We start from the raw sequence: 12,420 nt of genomic DNA, 5'->3' as shown, positions 1-12,420 counted from the left end.
TGGTTATTTTAGCAATTAAGCCTTATTGCGATGAATTGAGGACTTAGTCTGGTGGGGTTAGGTATATTAAAAACATTTAGATATTATTATGTCGTGGATATTAGTATGTATTAGCCTTTTTTTATTAATGTAATGAAAACAAGCAAGCGATGTTTTTAACAGGAAGTTTAAATAAAATTGGTGATAAAATTTAGAAACAAAAAGATATGTAAATGCAATGTGTCCTTTTTGTTTAAGGTCGGGTCTTCTCAAACCCAATTCAATCCTACACACAATAGTTAGTCTGAACTCTGGCGGTTAAACCTCTTTCTGCCCCTTGTTAACCCCCAAGTCCCCAAGTTCAAGAATCACTGATCGAGTCGCATGTTTGATTACGAATGTATTTGCATGAGGCGCCTCAGACCAGCGACCGACTGAGCTGAAAAGCCAAGACTCGCCCTTTAGTGCTCCACAGCGCCCCCGCGTGCTCGAGGTCACTTGCAAAATTCATTTTTATAAATGGACAGTTAGTAGTTTGACATGGAATTCCCCTAACCAGGAATGATGTTGTAGGTTGATCGGAATTGATGATTACAAACAGTTGGAAGATATTAGGACAATTTATCCTTGGCAATAAACAAAGTAAGATAAATTGCAGCGCATCTCTACGAACAGGTTTGTAAATATTCCGAAATTCTATCAGAGGAAATCCATTACGTTAATTAAATATAATTGTAATTAAAAATGGGAAAACGTAAAATGTGATCGTTACAGAGAAGCCGGTGGATTTGGGCCGATTACTGCTGATAGCAATGGAAATGGATTGTTATGACAAAGTTGAACAAGCGCTATATTTGCAGAAATCCATAGTTACGTCATTGTAAATTGCCGTGGAGGCAATTTTGTGTGAGCTTATGACTTAAAATTACCAAACAGTCACGTAAATTTATCAATGTGTTTGGTGCTCTCGTGTTTGGTTTAGTCAGATTTTAAATAACAATGGATTACAGGCAGCGTTTGTAATTAACACATGGAAATATGCTTTGGGTTAAAACAAAATAAAATACCTCTTCTGCTTGATTGAGTTTCGAACTCGCCCCGAAAAAACTTGGGTAAAGTTGATGTTTCGCCAAATCCAAATGTAGCCTATAAACGTTTCAAAGCACATAAGGGACAGGAGGCTAATATGTCATCTACACCATAATACTGAAGCACAACTACATTTTTTTCATCTTAAAAATACCTTCACAACATGACGTCATCCTATAGAACAGACAACGTATAGTTGAAAAGTTTTTATTTTTTTTATTGTTTATTCATATATAAAAACTCTTTGGTATCGTAAACCTTCTGTGCTTTTTCGTAAGAATGCGTAGTTTAAGTTGTGTCTGATGTATTTGGTTTGTTAAAAAGTTTTAATTGTTGAGAGTTGTTTGGACTGTAAAAAATATGAAACTAAAGCGTATTACACTTCAATTTATAAAAATACCATTCGTGACATTTTTATATTTACTTAACAAGCGCTTCAAAAAAGTATAGTGTGATAAATTTTTAATGTAGCTTTGCGTGACATATTAAACATCAACAACTGTGTGAAAAGAGCATGTAGCGGTCAGTAAAAGGTTTATTTCCGTTATGTTTGTGACTGCGATCTTTCCAAATATTCAATAAAACCTACTGCGACCTTTCTTGGATAAATAATCGTGTTCTTTGGAAGGCTGTCGTAAAAAGGTTAGTATAGGTCGGGTGGGACAACACCGTAACTTATTGTGCGAACGTAAATTGTCGTAATAAACTAATGGAAGGTTCTTTACAGTTGGGCTTTTTTATTTTTGTTTGAAGTGTTAACGGTATGTTTGGTTCTTGGATACAACATCAGGCCAGTGAACAGTAAGTTTTGACTGCTACCTACCGGCTTGTAAGCGTTATCTAATAGGTTTAATTTAAGTGTACACGTTTATCAAGCTTACTTGAATATACCGTACACTTACAGGACAAAACATATCTTAAGAAAAGACAAAACTTATTATGGAATAAAAATCCCAATAAAAATAAAAGCGGTTGCTCAATTTTAAGTCATTACTGTTCTTTAATTGGGGGACTTAAACTAGGGAAATTACCCTTAGGGGAATCCCAAAGTTGACAATTTTAATTTGTTTTGTTTTTATTAAACAAATTATCAAATGTAAATAAAGCTTGTAGGAATCGAACTATTTTAATTAAATAGCTCAACAAATAACCGAACGTTTATTGTCTACGTATCAGTTGTAAAGAGGAATGCATTAAAAAATATTTATTTAATAGTAATGCTTGATAAAAATGTTTGAAAAACTTTTACTTATTTCCTTGGCTAACTAAAAAAAACACTTATATGTTTTAATTTTAGGAAACAATTTACAACAAAAATGTTTATGCTCCCGCTTTGCAACCATTTTTCTGTCAATTTGCAATTACAAATGTTATGCTAGTTAGGTGACCTATTAGTGTAAAACAAGAGATTTTTTTTTAACTATTCAATATAAAACAGGGAAAACAAGTAAAGAAATTCAATATCTGTTTAACTTATAGCCTTTTTTAATGTCAAAAACAATTGCAGATTTTATTTCCCAAACTCCTGCTGGCTGTAATTGTGAACTGTGTGGCACCATGAGCCATTTTAATATAGTTTTTCCAATATTCATAAAATTTTAGTTAAATTTTGTAGCCACATTTATAGATTACACAGGAACTCTTTGTTTCTCTGTTCTGTTTATAAATTTAACAAAATCCTGAAATGTTGTCGATTATTTTTGTTTTTACAGGTGCTTGCATTACAACAACAAACCTTGTGAGACAAACAAGTGGAAATGGCCACACTTGGGCTACAAACTATGTGGGGCCTCTTTATAGTGGCTCCTTTCAAGATACAGCCACCAATAAAGTTGTGGGTTGGGTGACCGTGATTTACTTCAATTTCGGTTATTTAATCATCGCAATTCGTGCCGATGAATGTGGGGCGCCCTCAAGTGACAACCAGTCAAAGTTTAGTGCGAGTTGTTCGGTAAGTGGAAATTGGGTTTCACTTTCCATCAGTGCAACTTCTCCACTGACAACTGAAATCGTTAAACTTGAAGCTATTGCGTCTGGAACATCGTGCGTCGATCTAACTACGTTGTCTCTGTGCAAGGTAGAGGTTTTGTTTTATGTTGCATGTTTCTACGTTGACAATTATTGTGACAAAGTTTAGTTGTAAATAAAACAATTAAAATATATAGTTAAACTGATTTTAAAATAAAAAGATTAATTTACGCAACAAAAATATCAAAGGCCTTGGATTATTTATTTGCACCATTTTTGATAATTTTCTGTTTTTAAGAATATTCCAAACTTTGATAAACTTGATAATAAATGTCAAAATGGGTCAAGTAAATCAACATCATCCTAATCAAGACATTTTGATGTGCAATATGTTTCATTCAGTTAATTAGATCAATTTAAACTTCACTTATGCAAGGTGAAGCATTCCTTATTATCCGCTGTTTGTTTAGATTGTGGAATGTGGGAGTCCAGGTCTTACTGGTGTGGAACCACCGCCAGCAAATAGTGTTTTCAGCGACTCACACACTTTTAGCTGCAAACCACAGCAGTGAAGCTGTGAATGCAACTTGCAAAGCTGATGCAACATGGAGTTTAACAAACGTCACTTTATGTTCGGTGAAAGGTTTGATTTACAAAAATAGATTTATTTTTTTTGTTCTGGTTTACTTTTGTTCAGATAAAGGCGTGTAAGAAATATTTTGACCAAAATTTCAGATATTGGCAAACTAAAAACAAGTGGGTCTTTAATTTTAAGAACTCATTTATCATTTAATTTTGATCATTTAAACATATTGACCAGCTTGTCACATTTCAAAAACTTTTCGGTCTAATATTCACATAAAAAAGGGTAAGGGATCAACCTGGAGTTCATCAAACGTTACTTTCTGCTCAGTGAAAGATTTGATTTGTAAAAACAATAATTTACAGATCAAAGGCTAAATCCTACCCGCCAGTTTGTATATTATAAAGTTGTGGTGTGCCAAATCATCATTATAATGCAATTTTAATTTGTGAAAATGATAGATTGTAGGTCAATGTGTTTCCATGCAAATAATATTGTAATATTGCAAATTCTTAAACCACACTTTGTGTCTCTTTTTATGTTGTATTTGTGATGTTGTTGTTTGTCACCATTATATATTGTTGATTTTTCCTGACACTTTTATATTTTAAAGGATTAATGGGATATACATGTAATAAAATGAATATTTTTTAGTTAAAGGATTCTGGATCTAGCCAAGTGCCACCCTACTTGTTGGTGGAAATGGAACTTTTACATCGCACTTGACAAGACCAACTTCCAAATCTACTTTGCAATCGATGGAGATGTAAGTTTTAACAACTTTAATAAATGATTCTCTTATTAAAAGGTTACAATTTCGGTTAAATGTATTCCACTTATTGAAGAAAGGTTGGTTTCTGATTTAAACAGCTATTTTTTTATTTTCTCCTAATTTGTTTCAAAACATTCTGATACCCTTGTCATTAAGTTGTTAGAGCTACAAAAATATATTTTGTTATGACTATTTTGTTATTGAAACATGTGCTCGCATTCTGATTCAGTAAATGTTAGACCCTGATATTTTCAGATCAAATCTAACTTCTAATATTGAACATCAGGGTACAATGTTTATATAGTTGAGTCCGACGTTGCAGCGTAGTGTTTCATATTTTTATTACTTTTAATGCACGTGCAGTTCCATAATATGCAATCTACCTAGCGTTGCTGGCGCTAAGCTACCTTCTAAAACTCTCCTTATTGACAATGAACTTAGGGTGATTCTAATCAGACTCAAGTTGTTTCTTAACACCAGGACTGCGAGTCAATTAAACAAAAACAGAGTCTGACGCTTCAGCCTGAGAATCCAACTCTACAGCCTGATAAAACTATTTCTGTAACTAAAATAAGTTGGATGCTGTATATACAACAATCCTCTCATGGGGCTGTCATATAACTCACTCGCTAAAATATGTGATTTGAAAATATTCTTCACAGTTTGTGTCCTTATTAGTTCTGAATTTGCATTGTATTTGCACGTCCGACTCTGGACTCAGGTAGTCTTATTTGAATCCAAAGCCCGACTAGCAAAATAAATATACTAAAAAAATAAGCATACTAAAATAAATTGTAGCATATTTGTGTAAAAAATGGGTAATTGGCTTCCTCAAATAACCGTAAAATAAACAAAATGCAATCTTTGCTGAATCCCTTTTTGTAGTCAGCGTTGATTCTACACTTAAACTTTTAGATTGCCATCACATGTTCCTACAATGTTTTCTCCACATGTGAATGCACTCAAAGGAATGGGAGCATTAACAACAACAGAACACATAGGTTGGTTTGGTTTGACGGTATCCATGAAATTACAGCATAGTGTTTTAATTTCCCACATTTTTACTAAAATAAAATCTAAATGAATTCAAAAAAAATATGAATTTGTTATATTCACTCATAAGATTAAAAATTAAACTTAATTGACAGAACTCAGTTGAACTTATGTAAATTAGTTTACCCAACCGACCGAGACAACCTGATCCACAAAAGAATAAATGTTCTTTCATTTTCCAGCAGTTGTTCGATTGGTAGTTACTTCGTACACAATTACATTAGATTGGAGCCGCTCATTTTAAAGGATGAAAATATTTCTGTCACAACGACTGATGGTTTAGGCCTCAAAATTTCAATCTTGATGTACGATGTAAGTTTTTTTTTCTTTATTTAACATTTTATAGCCTTTGTGAAATAAAAGATACAACTGAGTATTTATAACAACTTATAAACCACGGTGATAAGATATTTATGTATTATACAGCTATACCAACACAAATATATTCCTAAAAAAATAAATTCGTCCATAAATCTACTCTCAAGTTTTTTATGTATTTCTCGGTTTTTTGTTTTTTAGTTGTTGCAAGTGTCAGCTGATTAAAAAAAAGATCAGTAATAAAAAAAAATTACGATTTTAGTTAAGTGCTATCATGTTATTTGAAAGATGGGTGACTGTTTTTGACTGTGGCAAAAAATCCAATCTTTTAATTCAGATTGCGGAAATGTGACATTGGATGGAGTACTCCAGGATGTTCCAGCCAACAAGGGACATGGGAGCAGTCACAAATTTACATGCAAAAGTGGATATACTGGCATGAACCTACAGTCATACTGCGATTGTGATGCTCAGTGGTGGCGAACACCTTTGTGTATATTTGGTAAGAAAATAATTCTTCCTTGTTTAAACAGCTTTTTTATAAACAAACACAGAATGTTGTTAGCATAAAATGTAACTAAGTGACTTTTTATTATTGTTTCTTGTGGAGGCATAAGCAGCTAGATTAGGGTGATGCATACACTAAGTGACTAAGAGTGTTTGAAGTAGATTTGACGTTATTCAAACACACTGTAGCGTATCCTTTTATTATATGTGTTACGCGACATGCTACACGCGACACGTCTTTCTATCGTGCTCTTTCCGAGCGGTCACTCGCTCGGTCATTCGAAAATACAAGCTGACGTGTGCACTGCTCTGGCTCCTACAAATGGTGACCCCGGCAAGCAAAGTAAGTGCAAGGTAAAACCACAACACATTGCTAGGTTGTAGGCTAGCTTATGTTCAACGCACTTAACTTAATTCTATGATGGACGAAGAAAATGTCGCAGCCGTTGCTGTTAAAATTCCGCCATTCTGGCCACAAGACGCCGAACTATGGTTTTTACAAGTAGAAGCACAATTCAGTGTGAAAGGCGTGACACTATCGAAAACAAAGTACCATCATGTGGTAGCAGCAGTGTCACCCGAAATCGCCGCCGTTGTGCGGGACATTATAAAAAACCCAGATGACGCGGATCCTTACGCGCAGTTAAAATGTGCACTCATCAGCAGGGTTTCGATGACCAAGCATCAACGCTTACAGAAACTTCTTCGACATGAAGACCTGGGCGATCGCAAGCCTTCAGAAATGTTGCGAGAAATGCAACATCTTATGGGCGAAGAAGATTCGAAAAATTTGCTTCGCGAACTTTTTCTTCAACGATTACCAGGCAATTTGCGAGTAGTTTTGGCCACACTTGATCTGGAATTATCAGCTTTGGCGCAGAAAGCTGACAACATGATTGACCTGATGGACACGTCACCCATTTTGGCCCAAGTCAATCAACTGCAAAAAGAAATTGCAATTCTGAAGCGCAATACGCCGCAAACAAGAAACCTGCACGACGCTCGACTGTGCTGGTACCACAGGCGATTCGGTCCTAAAGCACAAAAGTGCGTTTCTCCCTGCGAGTACAAGGGAAACGCCTCAACCAGCCACTAATGGCGGCTAGTGCCGCTGGTTGTTCTCGCCGCCTTCTTCACGTTAATGACCGCACCACTGGACAAAGGTACCTCGTGGACTCCGGTGCTGCGATTAGTGTTGTTCCTGCCACAAGAATGGATCGCAACAGTTGTAAAAGAAAGCTGGAACTCGTTGCAGCAAACGGAAGCACCATCGCAACATTTGGTACGCGGTCGATCAACCTAGACATCGGGCTCAGCAAAAAGTATGTATGGTCTTTTATTATAGCCGAAGTCACGCAACCGATTCTCGGCGCAGATTTTTTTCGACATAACGGAATACTAATCGACCTTGGTAAAAATCGACTTATCGATGCTAAAACATTTAACTGTGTTTCCGCTGGTGTTTCCCGCTCATCTTCTTTTGGTTTGGTAGCATTAACCCATGCCACAAATGAATTTGAAACACTGTTTAAAGAGTTTCCTTCTATTCAAAGCGCGGTTTACAATGACGTTTCTTTGAAACACAATATTAAGCATCACATCGTAACTAATGGTCCCCCAGTACATACAAAGGCACGTCGACTCTCTCCTGAAAAGATGAAAATCGCCAAAGCGGAATTCCAAAACCTTCTAGACTTAGGAATCGTGCGCCGTTCGTCTAGTACATGGGCTTCGCCTTTGCACATGGTTTGCAAAAAGTCAGGCAAATGGAGGCCATGTGGCGATTATAGGAATCTAAACAGTCGAACTATTCCTGATCGATATCCGATTCCTCTTATACAGGACTCATCTGCTAACTTAAACGAAGCGAAAATCTTTAGCAAAATAGACCTCATCCGTGCCTATCACCACATTCCAGTAGCAGCAGAAGATGTACCAAAGACCGCCATTATTACGCCGTTCGGCCTTTTTGAGTACACACGTATGCCATTCGGGTTGTGCAATGCAGCCCAGACATTTCAACGTTTCATGGATGAGGTATGTAGAGGGCTGGATTTTATCTTTGTATATCTAGATGACATTCTTGTATTCAGTCCGACCAAAAGTGCACATCGGCGGCACTTGCGGCAATTGTTTCAAAGGCTTGCAAAATTCGGCATTGTCGTGAATCCAGACAAGTGCGAGTTCGGTACTTCAGAGCTTGAATTTCTAGGACACCGCATTTCAACTGAAGGAATCGCGCCACTTGCCGGAAGAGTTGAAGCTGTTAAGAATTTCCCGCAACCGACATCCAAGAAAGGCCTTCGTGAGTATTTGGGTCTCTTAAACTTTTACCATAGGTTCATCCCAGGAGCAGCAACAATTCTCCACCCACTCCACCTTGCCCTGGGTGGGCAAACCAACGATTTCGTATGGAACAACGACTGTACAACTGCTTTTCTAGCATCAAAACACGCACTTGCCAAAGCAACGATGCTGGTACATCCCAAACCTGATGCGGCAACACGAATAACAACAGATACTTCTGCAGTTGCTGTGGGCGCATCTCTCGAACAATACCTCGATGGCAAGTGGCAACCGATTGCATTCTTTTCCAGAAAACTAAAACCCGCCGAAACCAGGTACAGTGCGTTCGACCGCGAACTTCTCGCAGTATATTTGGCCATTCGGCATTTTCGATACTTTGTAGAAGGACGACAATTTTCAGTGCTCACTGACCAAAAGCCATTAAGTCATGCGTTCGACAGAAACTCCAACGAACTTTCTCCACGCCAGGTTCGTCACTTGTCTTTCATTTCAGAGTTTACAACGGATATTCGACATATTAAGGGCACTCACAATTCTGCCGCAGATGCATTATCTCGCGTTGCTATAAATTCAACGATGTCTCCTGCGATAGATTTTGCCGCTTTGGCTACAGCACAAAAAGGTAATCGTGACATTCGTGCATACCGAACAGCTGTAACGTCACTTAAATTTCAGGACCTTCCGCTCCTTGGATCTAGCGATACTATTTTATGCGACGTTTCCAAAGGTTATCCCAGACCCGTTGTGCCACTAGCATTTCGGCGCATTGTCTTTGATGTACTACACAACCTTTCACATCCAGGTATTCGCGCGTCTCGTAAACTAGTTTCCGATCGTTTCATTTGGCATAGCTTAAACAAAGATGTTGGGCTGTGGGCTCGCACGTGTTTACAATGCCAGCGGGCGAAAATTCACCGCCATGCATTGTCACAGCTTGGTTCATTTTCGCTCCCCGACAAAAGATTTGCAGAAATTCATGTGGACATCGTCGGACCGCTTCCGATGTCGCAGGGTTACTCTTACATATTTACTTCTATAGATCGTTTCACTAGGTGGCCGGAGGCGATCCCGATGGTGGATGCTACGTCAGAGTCGTGTGCCAGGGCTTTGCTGTCGTGGGTATCTCGTTTCGGTACACCACAGTCCATAACTTCCGACAGAGGCCGTCAATTCGAGTCTAACCTATGGGCAAACCTAAACTCCCTCTTAGGTTCCCATCGCCAAAGAACCACCGCTTACCACCCGCAATCCAATGGAATAGTGGAAAGACTCCACCGGCAAATGAAAGCAGCACTCAAAGCCCGATTGGACAACAACCACTGGGTGGACCAACTTCCTGCAGTCATGCTCGGCATTCGCACGGCCCCGAAGGAAGACATTGGTTGTTCTGCCGCAGAGCTGGTGTACGGCACGACACTGCGGTTACCAGGGGAGTTTTTCTCACCACCGTCACACGGCACCACTACAACCACAGCGGAGGTAACAACATTCCTGTCCAACTTCCGGAAATCAATGGAGAACGTTCGCGCCATTGCGACATCACGACACAGACAATCGCATAGTAGTGTACCGCGTATACTCCAATCGTGTAAATTTGTTTTCGTGCGTCGTGACTGTCATAGATCGCCCTTACAGTGTCCTTACGACGGCCCGTTTAACGTTATAGAAAGAAACAGTAAATTTTTCAAAATTAATGCTAATGGCCGTGTAGATACTGTTTCGATTGACCGACTTAAACCGGCTTACACTGATAATGATTTATTGAACATGGAAAATACTCGCCCCACTTTTACCCAATGTTTACCGCAACGTCCCGATATTCCATGCATACCACCGCAACCCTCTTTTCCCATTCGACCGAGGTTAACTCGACGTGGTCGTGTTATTACTGTGCCTGCTCGTTACCGAACGTGACTAACGCACTGGTGGGGGGTTTTGTAGCGTATCCTTTTATTATATGTGTTACGCGACATGCTACACGCGACACGTCTTTCTATCGTGCTCTTTCCGAGCGGTCACTCGCTCGGTCATTCGAAAATACAAGCTGACGTGTGCACTGCTCTGGCTCCTACAACACATTTTAATTTTATTAAACTGGAAAGTCTTGGATTGTTGCTTTTGTTGCATTCTATTTGATTTACAACAATTCTCCCTAAAGTGTAGTTGCAGGTGAATGACACTTTATTTATTTTCAGTTAAAATCCCCCTAACCCTTGAAACTTCACCAAATGGATTCTTACCAGAAAGCAACATAACTGCATCAATATCACTTGTGAGTTGTGACCAATTCTACAGCTTTTCGCTTCAAATGGTTTATTTCCCAACATGTAAGCATGATTCATGCGCCTTTATATTTTAATTTTCTTCTTTAATATTATTATTTTAATTATGTTCACTTTCCGCCACTGTTTTAACATAATCTTACTTTTTTTATACTTTACTTTGTCTTTGTATTTCTTGAACCCAGTTGAGCATATTTGAATGACTGTTGTTTCTCTTGTTTTAGGAGGTTGGAGATTGCCATGCGTATGATTGTTATAAATATTCAAGAAGTTTTTATCAAAGTCAAGTGTTATTGAAGTTAGTAAGTAAGCATTTACCATTTGCTTTACTGATGAGTATGTTGCACGTCACTTTCAACACCAACTGATTGTTTTATTTTGTTTGTTTAACCTGTTGTTACTTCTTTAAACTCCTTAAGCACATCAAACACAAATAATGAATGCACTTTTAACTGTGCAATAATAATAGAAAATATGTTTACTGTTTGAACTTTATTACTATATAATTTCATGCTACAAATTTGAATATTTTAATTTGAAGCATTGTGAGAAACGTTAGCTCAGTTGATTTATCGATTGGATTCCAAACCAACGTACTTCTGCATCGTACAACATAAGTCTTCAAGGCTACTACGATTCATCTGCGTCTTTCGGCTATTTGGAATTTTCAATTGCAAGTGCATTTGTTCATATGTTTTTTTTCAGAGTAATTATTTATCTTAATTATCTGTTTAACACGTACTTACAGTTCTTGATTTGTCCTAAATTTATTTACAATTATTTCCATATTTAAGGTCCTAATGATGCTCTAAATCAAAAAAATAAGTACATCACTGCCCAAATTCTTGTTTGTTGAAATAGACTAAACATAAGTAATATTCTCAATGTTGTTTCCAATCTTTATAGTTTCAAATGATTTGCAGAACTCAAAACTAGGCCATTTACCGCATTTAGATAACCCTACAGAATAATTGTACATGAATGTGTTGCATTGTATGTACAATGTACACGCAAACCACTTGAGTTTTAAAAAGTCCACATTGTGCACAAAGGAATCAAATCCCTTTTTCACAAAGTATCAATCATGTTGTGTGTTGTGAGGATGTGGAAATCCGAGCCAAGCTGGTGTGTCAGCAGCCCCAGCAAACAGTGGGTTTGGAGCGAGCCACACATTCACCTGCACCACTGGCTACACAGGGACAGCTACCGGGCTCTCAACCTGCCAAGCTGATGGTACTTGGAGCTTGGAGGGAATAGCGACCTGTGTTACAACATAAGGTGGGCTGAACATTACACGCTAAACAATATTGCTTTATTTGGGAACTACAAAATGTTTTTTTCACTTTACTTACACCAGCGGCACCAAAAAAAGTCTAATGTCACCTGTACTATTCATTAAGCTATTTTATGTGTGCGTCTTTGTGTTGCGATTTATTTGCTGGGTTTTTTAAAATCTTTTATCTCGTTAATGCTATTTGTTCCTAACTGTTGCAGTCTCCGTAGTAAAGCAAGTTGATACTCACATAAAACCAAGCAGCAGGCTACAGTGCTACGGTTGGGTT

The 12,420-nt window shown here is 37.9% G+C and overlaps 1 long non-coding RNA gene across 1 annotated transcript in view; it reads left to right on the top strand.

The window, feature by feature from the left end:
* The first annotated feature begins 4,277 nt into the window (after positions 1-4,277).
* Positions 4,278-12,420, top strand: part of LOC146165514 (uncharacterized) — a 91,455-nt gene continuing 83,312 nt past the window's right edge. Inside the window, exons 1-7 of the long non-coding RNA XR_014494546.1 lie at positions 4,278-4,385; positions 5,307-5,392; positions 5,627-5,756; positions 6,100-6,264; positions 10,772-10,903; positions 11,083-11,160; positions 11,400-12,136. This is a non-coding gene — a long non-coding RNA (uncharacterized LOC146165514). The remainder of the gene's footprint in view (positions 4,386-5,306; positions 5,393-5,626; positions 5,757-6,099; positions 6,265-10,771; positions 10,904-11,082; positions 11,161-11,399; positions 12,137-12,420) is intronic.

Source organism: Ascidiella aspersa, chromosome 2 (assembly GCF_963924565.1).
Source record: "Ascidiella aspersa chromosome 2, kaAscAspe10.2, whole genome shotgun sequence".
Classification (NCBI taxonomy): Eukaryota; Metazoa; Chordata; class Ascidiacea; order Phlebobranchia; family Ascidiidae; genus Ascidiella; species Ascidiella aspersa.
Note: the sequence above shows the minus strand (reverse complement) of the source record. Positions and strands in the feature narration are given on the sequence as shown.